This window comes from Salmo salar, chromosome ssa27 (assembly GCF_905237065.1).
Source record: "Salmo salar chromosome ssa27, Ssal_v3.1, whole genome shotgun sequence".
Lineage (NCBI taxonomy): Eukaryota > Metazoa > Chordata > Actinopteri > Salmoniformes > Salmonidae > Salmo > Salmo salar.
This window is the reverse complement of record NC_059468.1, coordinates 32,617,445-32,634,162: the sequence shown is the minus strand read 5'-3', so window position 1 is coordinate 32,634,162 and position 16,718 is coordinate 32,617,445. Positions and strand designations below refer to the sequence as shown.

The 16,718-nt window shown below is 42.5% G+C and overlaps 1 protein-coding gene across 1 annotated transcript in view; it reads right to left on the bottom strand.

Moving 5' to 3' along the window:
* The window catches only part of LOC106588976 (alpha-catulin), a 103,125-nt gene that overhangs the window by 53,744 nt on the left and 32,663 nt on the right, over nucleotides 1–16,718 (bottom strand). The gene's annotated exons all lie outside the window — the stretch shown is intronic.

Genomic DNA, 16,718 nt, shown 5'->3' with positions numbered 1-16,718 from the left:
CTGGTCAGTGTGGTGATACAGAGACACAGGCTGGTCAGTGTGGTGATACAGAGACACAGGCTGGTCAGTGTGGTGATACAGAGACACAGGCTGGTCAGTGTGGTGATACAGAGACGCACAGTGTGCTGCTGTGCTCAACCTGAATCAGCATACCAACCCATTTCACTGTGGAACAGCATGTTTCCCCAAAACAAATAACTGTCTACACCATCCAGGGTAAAGCGCAGGCCGCGTTTCCACCACTTTGCCCAAGTGAGGAACCAGAAAAAAAAGTAGATTAGAATAATTTCCTTTTCCCGGAGAGAGACAGAGAGCTGATTGCTGATTTCCTATGGAGTAGCCTAACAGGTGGAGAGAGCTGATTTCCTATGGAGTAGCCTAACAGGTGGAGAGAGCTGATTTCCTATGGAGTAGCCTAACAGGTGGAGAGAGCTGATTTCCTATGGAGTAGCCTAACAGGTGGAGAGAGCTGATTTCCTATGGAGTAGCCTAACATGTGGAGAGAGCTGATTTCCTATGGAGTAGCCTAACAGGTGGAGAGAGCTGATTTCCTATGGAGTAGCCTAACAGGTGGAGAGAGCTGATTTCCTATGGAGTAGCCTAACAGGTGGAGAGAGCTGATTTCCTATGGAGTAGCCTAACAGGTGGAGAGAGCTGATTTCCTATGGAGTAGCCTAACAGGTGGAGAGAGCTGGCAGTGAGACAGCAGGAGGTGTCTCCCGTAGCGCAGCATCTACACACACACAAACAAACTTACACATGCACTCACACACACACACACACACACACACACACACACACACACACACACACACACACACACACACACACACACACACGCGTACACAAACAAACTTACACATGCACTCACACACACACACAGGCAACTCAGGTGGGGCCTATTAGCGACGATCAGAATAATTTGTTATGTATCGGACACACGCAAACACACGCACGCGCACCCACAACTCAGATGGGGCCTGTTAGCTACGATCAGAGTAATTTGTTATATATAGGTTTGAACCAATTACTATAAATTATTCACTGATTGCCTTGGATACCTGAATGGAAACAATCCCTTCCAGACCATAACAGCGCACAGTTGGTGAGAGCTCAGTCGGGGGGAATTGAAACTCCTGGAGTGTGTCCCAAATGGCCCCCTATTTCCTTTGTAGCACTACTTTTGACCAGGGCCCACCATGAAGGGAGAATGGTGCCATTTGGGACACAACCCTGTGGTCAGGTATCTATAATGTAGTAGGTTTACTGTACAAACCATGGTGCATATAAGCAAGTTTAAAACATGTGTAAAACAAATCTAAAACGCGTGTAAAACTGTCTAAACTTGGGCCCGCAAAACACAGCTATCGATTCCTTCCGAAAATCTATGTGGTAGGATTTTTTGAAACAACATTTCATCCAACCAGTGGCTCAATGATTATTTTTGGATTTGGAAAACAAATTCAAATACCTCAGAACTGAGTTTAGAATAGAAGGTGCTGGGACAGATAATATGTTTGTCCATTTCCTATATACAGTTGAAGTCGGAAGTTTACATACACCTTAGCCAAATACATTTAAGCGCAGTTTTTTCACAATTCCTGACATTTAATACTTGTAAAAATTCTCTGTCTTAGGTCAGTTAGGATCACCACTTTATTTTAAGAATGTGAAATGTCAGAATAATAGTAGAGAGAATGATTTATTTCAGCTTTTATTTCTTTCATCACATTCCCAGTGGGTCAGAAGTTTACATGCACTCAATTAGTATTTGGTAGCATTGTGGGAATGCTACCGAATACTACTATTATTTTTTCCTGAGGTCTTGGCTGATTTCTTTTTTATTTTCCCAAGATGTCAAGCAAAGGGGCACTGAGTTTGAAGGTAGGCCTTGAAATACATTCACAAGTACACCTCCAATTGACTCAAATGATGTCAATTAGCCTATCAGAAGCTTCTAAAGCCATGACATCATGTTCTGGAATTTTCCAAGCTGTTTAAAGGCACAGTCAACTTAGTGTATGTAAACTTCTGACCCACTGGAATCGTGATACAGTGAATTATAAGTTAAATAATCTGTCTGTAAACATTTGTTGGAAAAATGACTTGTGTCATGCACAAAGTAGATGTCCTAACCGACTCGCCAAAACTATATTTTAACAAGAAATTTGTGGAGTGGTTGAAAAACGAGTTTTAATGACTCCAACTTAAGTGTATGTAAACTTTTGACTTCAACTGTATGTGAATTGGGAAAGAGGACCAGAGGGAGAAACAGAGGCAGAGAGAGAGGCAGAGAGAGAGAGAGAGAGAGGCAGAGAGAGAGAGGCAGAGAGAGAGAGAGGGAGAGAGAGAGAGAGGCAGAGAGAGGAGAGAGAGAGAGAGAGAGAGAGAGGCAGAGTGAGAGAGAGGCAGAGAGAGAGAGGCAGAGTGAGAGAGAGAGAGAGAGAGAGAGAGAGAGAGAGAGAGAGAGAGAGAGAATGCAAAGAGGAAGCACTTGGGAGCTCATCAAGTGCAGTGGGGATAGGTAATTCCCCTTCATCCACCTGCTTTTCACAGCCCACTCTTCAAACAGAACCACAGCCCACTTTTCAACCATAACAGAACCACAGCCCGTGCTTCAACCATAACAGAACCACAGCCCGCTCTTCAACCAGAACAGAACCACAGCCTGCTCTTCAACCAGAACAGAACCACAGCCTGCTCTTCAACCAGAACAGAACCACAGCCTGCTCTTCAACCAGAACAGAACCACAGGCCGCTCTTCAACCAGAACAGAACCACAGTCCGCTCTTCAACCAGAACAGAACCACAGTCCGCTCTTCAACCAGAACAGAACCACAGTCCGCTCTTCAACCAGAACAGAACCACAGCCTGCTCTTAAACCAGAACAGAACCACAGGCCGCTCTTCAACCAGAACAGAACCACAGCCTGCTCTTCAACCAGAACAGAACCACAGCCTACTCTTCAACCAGAACAGAACCACAGCCTGCTCTTAATCCAGAACAGAACCACAGCCTACTCTTCAACCAGAACAGAACCACAGGCCGCTCTTCAACCAGAACAGAACCACAGGCCGCTCTTCAACCAGAACAGAACCACAGCCTGCTCTTAAACCAGAACAGAACCACAGGCCGCTCTTCAACCAGAACAGAACCACAGCCTACTCTTAAACCAGAACAGAACCACAGCCTGCTCTTAAACCAGGCGGCAGGTAGCCTAGAGGTTAAGAGTGTTGGGCTAGTAACCAAAAGTTCGCTGGTTCGAATTCCCAAGTAGACTAGGTGAAAAATATGTTGATATGCCCTTGAGCAAGGCACTTATCCAAAGCAACTTACAGGAGCAATTAGGGTTAAGAGCCTCTGCTAAATTACTAAAATGTAACAGAACCACAGCCCATTCTTCAACCAGAACAGAACCACAGCCCACTTTCCAGCCAGAGCAGAACCACAGCCCACTTTTCAACCAAAACAGAAGATGCTCAAGACACATTAATTGGCAGGGGGCGGCAGGTGAGTTTGGAGTGAGTGCGTGACTACGTGATGTCACAGTGTAGCCGAGTGGAACGCGATGGTTGGTTTAGTGACTTGTGTCCCAGAAGAGGACGATAATCAGACAATGAGAGAAAATGTAACAGAGCATATCTCTCTCTCCCCACTGATCTGCCACTCTCCTCTATCTCTCCTTCAATGCATCACAACAGCACTGCCTGGCAAGGATTAGATAGTCACTACTTATGATGCCTCCAAACCAAGGAGCGCTCGCTAACTCACCCACAGAAAAAAAGAGTCATTCTATAGGAAAAGGGAAATTCCATTTCTGTCCTGAAGCCTGAATACTGGATGAGTTCTACTACTGTATATAACAGTATAGGACCATGGTGACTCAGTAATGGAGTTACCATACGTCACACTGTACACATCCTCTGCAGAAGGTTAGAATGTTTCCTGAATTCAAATCAACATCACAATGACATTTACATTCTGTGCAGACTAATGGACAATCCATTTTTCTAATCTAATCATTCGAGTCATGTGTCTTCATTACCCAGTACATGAGGATAACGGATGGTGTGTGTGTGTGTGTGTGCGTGCGTATTTGGCGTGCAGGTCATAAAGGGCCTGAATCACGGGGCATCTGGTATTCATGACACTCAAATGCCCTCTCGCACTGGCACTCACCCAGAAAAGAAGGGATGCGACAGAACCTCAGGAACCTGACCAGTGCATCTGGTCGTGTTCCAAATGGAACACTGTTCCCTATATAGCACACTACTTTTGGCCAGGTCCAGGGAAATAGGGTGCCATTTGGGAAACCCTCTGCCTTTTAGCAGCTTGTTGAACGACTGTGGAAACCTGATAATAGCTCCCTCCGTGAGAAATCCCTCCATTTACTCTTGAGAAAAACAAGGAGGAAATGTATGAGGGCAGGAGTCTCTTAAAACTTTTGATTGAAAGGAAGCGAAAGATAGGGTATACTTGGAAATGTGAGAGTGTATTGACGGTCAGTGTGTGTGTAGGTGTGTATTATAGAGATAGAGGAGAGAAAGTGTCCTTAACTTCCTCCTGCGGTATCAACAGAACACATGACTACATGGGGCTGTCTGTGTAAATAGGAATGAAGCAGGGTGGAGTAACATAATATTAATCAGAGAGAGAGATGCTATATTAATCAGAGAGAGATGCTATATTAATCTAAAACAGAGAGAGAGCTGCTATATTAATCTAAAACCAAGAGGGAGGGAGAGAGAGAACTGCTATATTAATTTCATCTAAAACTAAGGAGGGAGAGAGAGAGATGCTCTATTAATCTAATACCAAGAGGGATAGAGAGAGAGAGCTGCTCTATTAATCTAAAACCAAAAGGGAGAGAGAAAGAGAGCTGCTCCATTAATCTAAAACCAAGAGGGAGACCGAGAGAGAGCTGCTATATTAATCTAAAACCAAGAGGGAGGGAGAGAGAGATATGCTATATTAATCTAAAACCAAGAGGGGAGAGAGAGAGAGAGAGAGATGCTCTATGGGTCTAAAATGAAGAGGGAGAGAGAGAGTTGCTATATTAATTTTAAACCAAAGGGGAGGGAGAGCGAGAGAGAGCTGCTATATAGGTCTAAAGCCAAAAGAGAGATTGCTATAAGAATCTAAAACCAAGAGGGAAAGACGTCACAGTGTAGCCGAATGGAAAGCCATGGTTGGTTTAGTGACGTGTGTCTCGGGCTGGGCGATATGGCCTAAAACCAATATCTTGATTTCTTCAAACTTATGGGCGATTCACGATAAACAGTACCAATCAAGATTGGACACACCTCACCCTGAAATTTCCATCCCCAACTATAACATTTTCCGACAAGATAGAACTGCCAAAGGGGGCGGAGTGGAAATCTACTGCAGAGATAGCATGCAGAGTTCTGTCATACTATCCAGGTCTGTGCCCAAACAATTCGAGCTTCTACTTCTAAAAATCCACCTTTCCAGAAACAAGTCTCTCACCGTTGCCGCTTGCTATAGACCACCCTCTACCCCCAACTGTGCCCTGGACACCATATGTGAATTGATTGCCCCCCCATCCATCTTCAGAGCTCGTGCTGCTAGGTGACCTAAACTGGGACATGCTTACCACCCTGGCCATCCTATAATCTAAGCTTGATGCCCTCAATCTCACACAAATGACCAATGATCCTACCAGGTACAACCCCAAATCTGTAAACACGGGCACCCTCATAGATATCATCCTAACCAACTTGCCCTCCAAATACACCTCTGCTGTCTTCAACCAAGATCTCAGCGATCACTGCCTCATTGCCTGCATCCGTAATGGGTCTGCGATCAAACAACCACCCCTCATCACTGTCAAACGCTCCCTAAAACACTTCAGCGAGCAGGCCTTTCTAATCGACCTGGCCCGGGTATCCTGGAAGGCTATTGACCTCATCCCGTTAGTAGAAGATGCCTGGTTATTCTTTAAAAGTGGCATCTTAAATAAGCATGCCCCATTAAAAAACAAATTGAACCAGGAACAGATACAGCCCTTGGTTCACTCCAGACCTGACTGCCCTTGACCAGCACAAAAACATCCTGTGGTGTACTGCATTAGCATCAAATAGCCCCCGTGATATGCAACTTTTCAGGGAAGTTAGAAACCAATATACACAAGCAGTTAGAAGAGCAAAGGCTAGCTTTAACAAACAGAAATTTGCATCCGGTAGCACAAACTCAAAAGGTTCTGGGACACTGTAAAGTCCATGGAGAATAAGAGCAACTCCTCCCAGCTGCCCACTGCACTGAGGATAGGAAACACTGTCACCACCAATAAATCCATGATAATTGAGAATTTCAATAAGCATTTTTCTACTGCTGGCCATGTTTTCCACCTGGCTACCCCTACACCAGTCAACTGCCCTGCACCCCCCACAGCAACTCGCCCAAGCCTCCCCCATTTCTCCTTCACCCAAATCCAGATAGCTGATGTTCTGAAAGAGCTGCAAAATCTGGACCCCTATAAATCAGCTGGGCTAGACAAATCTGGACCCTCTCTTTCTAAAATTATCTGCCGAAATTGTTGCAACCCCAATTACTAGCCTGTTCAACCTCTCTTTCGTATCGTCTGAGATCCCCAAAGACTGGAAAGCTGCCGCGGTCATCCCGCTCTTCAAAGGGGGAGACACTCTAGACCCAAACTGCTACAGACCTATATATATCTATCCTACCCTGCCTTTCTAAGGTCTTCGAAAGCCAAGTTAACAAACAAATCACCGACCATTTCGAATCCCACCGTACCTTCTCTGCTATGCAATCTGGCTTCTGAGCTGGTCATGGGTGCACCTCAGCCACGCTCAAGGTCCTAAACGATATCATAACCGCCATCGATAAGAGACAATACTGTGCAGCCGTATTCATCGACCTGGCCAGGGCTTTCGACTCTGTCAATCACCACATTCTTATCGGCAGACTCAGCCTTGGTTTCTCAAATGACTGCCTCGCCTGGTTCACCAACTACTTCTCAGACAGAGTTCAATGTGGCAAATCGGAGAGCCTGTTGTCTGGACCTCTGGCAGTCTCTATGGGGGTGCCACAGGGTTCAATTCTCGGGCCGACTCTCTTCTCTGTATATATCAATGATGTCTCTCTTGCTGCTGGTGATTCTCTGATCCACCTCTACGCAGACGACACCATTCTGTATACTTCTGGCCCTTCTTTGGACACTGTGTTAACAACCCTCCAGACGAGCTTCAATGCCATACAACTCTCCTTCCGTGGCCTACAACTGCTCCTAAATACAAGTAAAACTAAATGCATGCTCTTCAACCGATCGCTACCTGCCCGCCTGTCCAGCATCACTACATTTACATTTACGTCATTTAGCAGACACTCTTATCCAGAGCGACTTACAAATTGGTGCATTCACCTTATGATATCCAGTGGAACAACCACTTTACAATAGTACATATATATCTTTTTGGGGGGAGGGTAGGGGGGAGGGTTAGAAGGATTACTTAATCCTATCCCAGGTATTCCTACTCATTCAAGGGTTTTTCTTTATTTTTACTATGTTCTACATTGTAGAATAATAGTGAAGACATCAGAACTATGAAATAACACATGAAATCATGTAGTAACCAAAAAAATTAAACAAATCAAAATATACTTTGTATTTTAGATTCTTGGAGGCAAAGGGTGTCTACTTTGATGACAGCTTTGCACAGTCTTGGCATTCTCTCAACAAGCTTCATGCTTTTCCAACAGTCTTGAAGGAGTTCCCACAAAAGCTGAGCACTCGTTGGCTGCTTTTCCTTCATGCTGCGGTCCAACTCATCCCAAACCATCTCAATTGGGTTGAGGTGATTGTGGAGGCCAGGTCATCTGATGCAGCACTCCATCACTCTCCTTGGTCAAATAGCCCTTACATGGCCTGGAGGTGTGTGTTGGGTCATTGTCCTGTTTAAAAACAAATGATAGTCCCACTAAGCGCAAACCAGATGGGATGGCGTATCGCTGCAGAATGCTGGGGTAGTCATGCTGGTTAAGTGTGCCTTGAATTCTAAATAAATCACAGACCGTATCACCAGCAAAGCACCTCAACACATTCACACCTCCTCCATGCTTCACGGTGGGAACCACACATGCGGAGATCATTCGTTCACCTACTCTGCGTGTCACAAAGACACGTGGTTGGAATCAAAAATCTAAAATTTGGACTCATCAGACCAAAGAACAGATTTCCACCGGTCTAATGTCTATTGCTCGTGTTTATTGTTCCAAGCAATTATTTTCTAATTATTGGTGTCTTTTAGTAGTGGTTTCTTTGTAGCAATTCGACCATGAAAGCCTGATTCACACAGTCTCCTCTGAACAGTTGATGTTGAGATATCTGTTACTTGAACTCTGTAAAGCATTTTTTCGGGCTGCAATCTGAGGTTCAGTTTGTTGCCAATTTCTGAGGCTGGTGACGCTAATAAACGTATCCTCTGTAGCAGCGGTAACTCGGTCTTCCTTTCCTGTGGTGGTCCTCATGAGAGCCAGTTTCATCATAGCGCTTAATGTTTTTTTAAAAAATGTATTTAATCTTTATTTAACCAGGTAGGCAAGTTGAGAACAAGTTCTCATTTACAATTGCGACCTGGCCAAGATAAAGCAAAGCAGTTCGACAACATACAACACAGAGTTACACATGGAGTAAAACAAACATACAGTCAATAATACTGTAGAAAAATAAGTCTATATACAATGTGAGCAAATGAGGTGCGATAAGGGCAAAAAAAGGCCATGGTGGCAAAGTAAATACAATATAGCAAGTAAAACACTGGAATGGTAAATTTGTAGTAGAAGAAAGTGCAAAGTACAAATAGAGATAATGGGGCGCAAAGGAGCAAAATAATAAATAAATAAATAAATAAATACAGTAGGGGAAGCGGTAGTTTTTTGGGCTAAATTATAGATGGGCTATGTACAGGTGCAGTGATCTGTGAGCTGCTCTGACAGCTGGTGCTTAAAGCTAGTGAGGGAGATAAGTGTTTCCAGTTTTAGAGATTTTTGTAGTTCGTTCCAGTCATTGGCAGCAGAGAACTAGAAGGAGAGACGGCCAAAGGAGGAATTGGCTTTGGGGGTGACCAGAGAGATATACCTGCTGGAGCGCGTGCTACACGTGGGTGCTGCTATGGTGACCAGTGAGCGGAGATAAGGGGGGACTTTACCTAGCAGGGTCTTGTAGATGACCTGGAGCCAGTGGGCTTGGCGACGATTATGAAGCGAGGGCCAGCCAACAAGAGCATACAGGTCGCAGTGGTGGGTAGTATATGGGGCTTTGGTGACAAAACGGATGGCACTGTGATAGACTGCATCCAGTTTGTTGAGTAGAGTGTTGGAGGCTATTTTGTAAATGACGTCGCCGAAGTCGAGGATCGGTAGGATGGTCAGTTTTACGAGGGTATGTTTGGCAGCATGAGTGAAGGATGCTTTTGTTGCAAAATAGGAAGCCAATTCTAGATTTAACTTTGGATTGGAGATGTTTGATGTGAGTCTGGAAGGAGAGTTTACAGTCTAACCAGACACCTAGGTATTTGTAGTGGTCCACATATTCTAAGTCAGAACAGTCCAGAGTATCTGAGCATCTCTGCATGTCTGGCAGACATATCAGTGTGGATGACGGATCACCACCTCAAGCTGCACCTCGGCAAGACGGAGCTGCTCTTCCTCCCGGGGAAGGACTGCCCGTTCCATGATCTCGCCATCACGGTTGACAACTCCATTGTGTCCTCCTCCCAGAGTGCTAAGAGCCTTGGCGTGACCCTGGACAACACCCTGTCGTTCTCCGCTAACATCAAGGCGGTGACCCGATCCTGAAGGTTCATGCTCTACATCATTCGCAGAGTACGACCCTGCCTCACACAGGAAGCGGCGCAGGTCCTAATCCAGGCACTTGTCATCTCCCGTCTGGATTACTGCAACTCGCTGTTGGCGGGGCTCCCTGCCTGTGCCATTAAACCCCTACAACTCATCCAGAACGCTGAAGCCCGTCTGGTGTTCAACCTTCCCAAGTTCTCTCACGTCACCCCGCTCCTCCGTACACTCCACTGGCTTCCAGTTGAAGCTCGCATCTGCTACAAGACCATGGTGCTTGCCTACGGAGCTGTGAGGGGAACTGCACCTCTGTACCTTAAGGCTCTGATCAGTCCCTACACCCAAAGAAGGGCACTGCGTTCATCCACCTCTGGCCTGCTCGCCTCCCTACCTCTGCGGAAGCACAGTTCCCGCTCAGCCCAGTCAAAACTGTTCGCTGCTCTGGCACCCCAATGGTGGAACAAGCTCCCTCACGACGCCAGGACAGCGGAGTCAATCACCACCTTCCGGAGACACCTGAAACCCCACCTCTTTAAGGTGTCCACACTTTTGACTGGTACAGAATATCTAAATAAGCTTTGTTGTAAAGTTAAAGGTAAAATACACTGCATTTAAAACAGTCAGCAATAATCTAATGAATTCCAAGCTTGTGAAATTCTACAGAGGCTGAATATATTCCTTTCACAACCACAAGACCACTAATTATTTCATTATTTTATCAAAATAGTTGTACCTGCTTTTTTATTGCAATAATCACTGATCTGGCTTTCAGGTCTGACTATAAAAATGCCCTTTTTGTTACAAATGTAACCAGAACCATGTATAATGCACATTCACTAATAATGTAGCAGGCATTATAGAAAATTAACACTGGTTTCATAAACAATCTCTCAAGCACAAGCCCACGTGCTAGTGAGTAGCCAGATAATATTTATATTTCAAGTTTAGCCAACATGGATCTAGGTATAATTTCACAAGCTCTGAATGCAGCTAACAAAGGAAAATAGTTCATGTTATGAACGCAACTTTCTGTCAGTCTCCAACTGTTTGAACAGCATGTTAGCCTGTCCACTTTGTTCAGATGTTGAAATCAAGTTGCCTACCTTGTTTCTCAGAATGAGAACGAGTTGCCAATTCCTTATATAATTGTTTTATGCTTATTGCACATTTATAAAAACACAGACTAAACAGCTAGCATAACAATCTTTATTGGACTAAAATGCTGCTAGCGATACGTGGTACCGTAATTCATTGGTACAGCGAGTTGAAACCATTTGTCAGAGAGGAAGAAGTGATCTCTCAGCTTTGTTGTTGTGAGTGGTAGGGGGAGGGGCTTGGGAGAAAGAGGCGAAGCGAGAGGTTTCAATCTCACCAAAATCTGTCCAAAAGAAGGCCAATGTGTTTCTATGCGCTTATTTTGAACTTAAGCTTGTGGCCTGCCTTCCCGCCATTGGGCCAACAACTCCCATTGTTAGGGTGGAGACATGAGCATCTAGTCATTACATACAACATGAGAACAAGCAGACATAAACGCTCATAAAAACGAAAAATAAAAATAAAAAACGATTCTCTCTCTCCTTCAATGCATCACAAAAGCACTGCCTGGAAAGGATTAGATAACCACTAGTTAATTTTTATTTATTTAACTAGGCAAGTCAGTTAAAAACAAATTCTTATTTACAATGACGGCCTAGGAACAGTGGGTTAACTGCCTTGTTCGGGAGCAGAACGACAGATTTTTACCTTGTCAGCTCGGGGATTCGATGTAGCAACCTTTCAGTTACTGGTCCAACTCTTTAATCACTAGGATACCTGCCACCCAAAGTTGCCTCCAAACCAAGGAGCGCTCGCTAACTCACCCACAGAAAAAAAAGAGTCATTCTATAGGAAAAGGGACATCCAATTTCTGTCCTGAAGCCTGAATACTGGATGAGTTCTACTACTGTATATAACAGTATAGGACCATGGTGACTCAGTAATGGAGTTACCATACGTCACACTGTACACATCCTCTGCAGAAGGTTAGAATGTTTCCTGAATTCAAATCAACATCACAATGACACTTACATTCTGTGCAGACTAATGGACAATCCATTTTTCTAATCTAACCATTCGAGTCATGCGTCTTCATTACCCAGTACATGAGGATAACGGATGGTGTGTGTGTGTGTGTGTGTGTGTGTGTGTGTGTGTGTGTGTGTGTGTGTGTGTGTGTGTGCGCGTGCATATTTGGCGTGCAGGTCATAAAGGGCCTGAATCACGGGGCATCTGGTATTCATGACACTCAAATGCCCTCTCGCGCTGGCACTCACCCAGAAAAGAAGGGATGCGACAGAAACTCAGGAACCTGACCAGTGCATCTGGTCGTGTTCCAAATGGAACACTGTTCCCTATATATAGATCTACTTTTGGCCAGGCCCAGGGAAATAGGGTGCCGTTTGGGAAACACCCTCTGCCTTTTAGCAGCTTGTTGAACGACTGTGGAAACCTGATAATAGCTCCCTCCGTGAGAAATCCCTCCATTTACTCTTGAGAAAAACAAGGAGAAAAAGAGAGAGAGGGAGGGAGCTGCTATAGGTCTAAAACCAAAAGAGGGAGAGAGAGAGCTGCTATATGGGTTTAAAACCAATGTCTAATTATCTAACAGAGAGGAGGAAAATTGTCCAACACACTATAGCCTAACTCTAAACACTACCACACATCGGGCCTATATATATTCCTCTGTCTCGGATTATTTTAAATATGCTATTGGACCAAAAACAGATCTGGCCAATTCATCTATATGGGCCAAATAATGATGATCCACACTTCTTCAAAAATATATAAAACAGTTGAAGTCGGAAGTTTACATTCACTTAGGTTAGAATCATTAAAACTCGTTTTTCAACCACTCCACACATTTCTTGTTAACAAACTATAGTTTTAGCAAGTCGGTTAGGACCTCTACTTTGTGCATGACAAGTAATTTTTCCAACAATTGTTTACAGACAGATTCTTTCACTTATAATTCACTGTATCACAATTCCAGTGGGTCAGAAGTTTAGATCCACTGAGTTGACTGTGCCTTTAAACAGCTTGGAAAATCCCAGAAAATGATGTCATGGCTTTAGAAGCATCTGATAGGCTAATTGACATCATTTGAGTCAATTGGAGGTGTAGCTGTGGATGTATTTCAAGGCCTACCTTCAAACTCAGTGCCTCTTTGCTTGACATCATGGGAAAATCAAAATAAATCAGCCAAGACCTCAGAAAGAAAATGTAGACATCCACAATTCTGGTTCATCCTTGGGAGCAATTTCCAAATGCCTGAATGTACCACGTTCATCTGTACAAACAATAGTACGCAAGTATAAACACCATAAGACAACGTAGCCGTCATACCGCTCAGGAAGAAGACGCGTTCTGTCTCATAGAGATTAACGTACTTTGGTGTGAAAAGTGCAAGTCAATCCCAGAGCAACAGCAAAGGACCCTGTGAAGATGAAACAGGTACAAAAGTATCTATATCCACAGTAAAACGAGTCCTATATCGACATAACCTGAAAGGCCACTCAGCAAGGAAGAAGCCACTGCTCCAAAACCACCATAAAAAGCCAGACTACGGTTTGCAACTGCACATAGGGACAAAGATCATACTTTTTGGAGAAATGTCCTCTGGTCTGATGAAACAAAAATAGAACTGTTTGGCCATAATGACCATTGTTATGTTTGGAGGAAAAAGGGGGAGGCTTGCAAGCCCAAGAACACCATCCCAACCGTGAAGCACGGGTTGGCAGCATCATGTTGTGGGGGTGCTTTGCTGCAGCAGGGACTGGTGCACTTCACAAAATAGATGGCATCATGAGGAAAGAAAATGATGTGGATATATTGAAGCAACATCTCAAGACATCAGTCAAGAAGTTAAAGCTTGGTCGCAAATGGGTCTTCTAAATGGACAATGACCCCAAGAATACTTCCAAAGTTGTGGCAAAATGGCTTAAGGACAACAAAGTCAAGGTATTGGAGTGGCCATCACAAAGCCCTGACCTCAATCCTATAGAAAATCTGTGGGCAGAACTGAAAACACGTGTGTGAGCAAGGAGGCCTACAAACCCAACTGAGTTACACCAGCTCTGTCAGGAGGAATGGGCCAAAATTCACCCAACTTATTGTGGGAAGCTTGTGGAAGGCTACCCGAAACGTCTGACCCAAGTTAAACAATTTAAAGGCAATGCTACCAAATACTAATTTAGTGCATGTAAACTTCTCACCCACTGGGAATGTGATGAAAGAAATAAAAGCTGAAATAAATCTCTCTCTACTATTATTCAAACATTTCACATTCTTAAAATAAAGTGGTGATCCTAACTGACCTAAAACAGGGAATTTTTTACTAGGATTAAATGTCAGGAATTGTGAAAAAGTGAGTTTAAATGTATTTGGCTAAGACGTATGTAAACTTCCGACTTCAACTGTAATAATATATTGAGCTCACGAGCAACGAATGAATCTATTATTAGAGAGACCGAATGCGATCGGACCACCATCTAATTGGCCTCAATTTAACTATTACAGAATTTCCAAGTGGACGGGGATATTGGAAATTTAATCAAAGCCTATTGGATGACAATTTGTTCTTAACTAAGACAAAATAATTAATAATTTACTTTTTTTTTTGCACAACATGGGTACAGCAGATCACCTTATTGTATGGGACACTTAAATGTACTTTTAGAAACCATTCAATACAATACTCATCATTAACACAAAAGCAGTTTAGGTCAAAAGAGATTAGACTAATAAAGGAAAGAGGAAGTAACAGCGGAGGTAATGGAAATTGTACTATAGAGGCACAAAATAAGTCAGAGGAAAATCTAAAAGAAATGGAGGTACTAATTCACTGTTCCAAGTGTAATGTTTTACAAAAATAAAGCGAATTGGATGGAAAATTGTGAAAAATGCACAAAATTGTTCTTGAATCTTCAAAATCGAAATTATACCAAAATAATTTACAGGAACTTATTACAAATGGAGTCATCCATGATTCACCAAATTCTATTTTGAAAGTGGTAGCAAAATATTTTAAGCACATGTTTTCTTTTCAGTCTCCTCCATTTCCACTGAATGATGTTAACTGTAAGGATTTCTTTCCTAATAATAATAATAATAATAATAATAATAATAATAATAATGTAAAATTAACACATTTACAGAAAGATCTGTGTGAAGGCCAATTTACAATAGAGGAATTTTTTTTTTCAGTCCTGAAAAACACCAGGGCTTGAAGGTATACCAGTAGAGGTATATCAGACCTTTTTTTATGTACTCAAAGATTCATTATTGGCATGTTTTAATTACTCCTATACAAACGGTAGACTTTCAGGTACTCAACAAGAAGATCTGATTTGATTACTAATAAAACAGTACCCAGGTGGCAAGTATAAAGATCCAGTCCATTTAAAAAACTGGAGGCCTCTAACGCTTCAATGTTGTGATGGGAAAATCCGAGCTAAATGCATAACACATAGAATTTAAAAGGTTATACCAGATATTGTTCATCCTGAGCAGACAGGTTTTTTACATGGACGATATATTGTAGATAATATATGACAATTATTTGAAACAATTGAACATTATGAAACATCAAAGATATCAGGCCCGGTCTTCATAACAGATTTTGAAAAGGTGTTTGATAAATTACGACTATTATTAATATATAAATGCCTGGATTACTTTAATTTTGGTGAATCTTATATAATGGGTTAAAGTTACATACAGCAACCCCAGATCTAAAATAGTAAATAATGGTTACTTCTCAGAAAGTATTGAGCTTTTAAGAGGAGTAAGACAAGGCTGTCCGTTGTTTCCATATCTATTTATTATGGCCAATAAAAATGCTAGCTATTAAAATTAGACTCAACAAGAACATCAAGGGGTTAGAATTCCAGGGGATAAAAACAAAGTGTCTGTCACATCCTGACCAGCAGAGGGAGCAATTGGATTAGTTTTGGTCAGGATGTGGCAGGGTTTTTGTGTGTGTGAATGGTTGTGTTGGTGATTAGGACTCCCAATTGAAGGCAGGTGTGTTGAGTTGCCTTTGATTGGGAGTCCTATATAGGAGTGTGTGTTTTTCTTTGGGGTTGTGGGTAAGTGTTTCTTGTTTAGTGTGGTTGCACCTGACAGGACTGTTGGCTGTCAGTTCCCTCAGTTTGTTTTTGTTATAGTGTTCTTTCTATTAAATTCAAGATGACGAACACTAACTCTGCTGCATTTTGGTCCTTTCCTGAAGAAAACTGTGACAGTGTCAATGTATGCCGATGACTCTAGTTTTTTTCTTAAGTCCGCAATCTGGATACCTGCACAGTCTCATTGAAGATCTTAATCCCTTTTCTAGCCTCTCTGGATTAAAATCTAATTATGACAAGTGTACCATATTATGTATTGGATCGTTAAAAAAATAGTTTTTACACTACCTTGTAGTTTACCAATAAAACGGGACATACTTGGTATTCACATCTCAAAAAAGAAATTAATATATCATAATTTATATCAATAGAAATGTAGCAAAAATAGACAAGATTCTGCAACAATGGAGAGGTAAATAGTTGTCTATGTATGAAAAAAATCACAATGATTAACTCTTTGGTGCTATCAATCAAATGTATTTATAAACTTTAACATACTAATGGCACTGCCTACTCCAGATGACTTGTTTTTGAAATCATATGAGCAAAAAATATTTAATTGTATTTGGAATGCTAAGCCAGACAAAATTAAACGTGCCTATTTCTATAATGAAAATGAGTTTGGGGGCTAAAATGATAAATTATTAAAGCTTGAAACCTCTCACTAAAAGCTTCACTCATACATAAGTTATACTTAAACCCAAAATGGTTCTCCAGTAG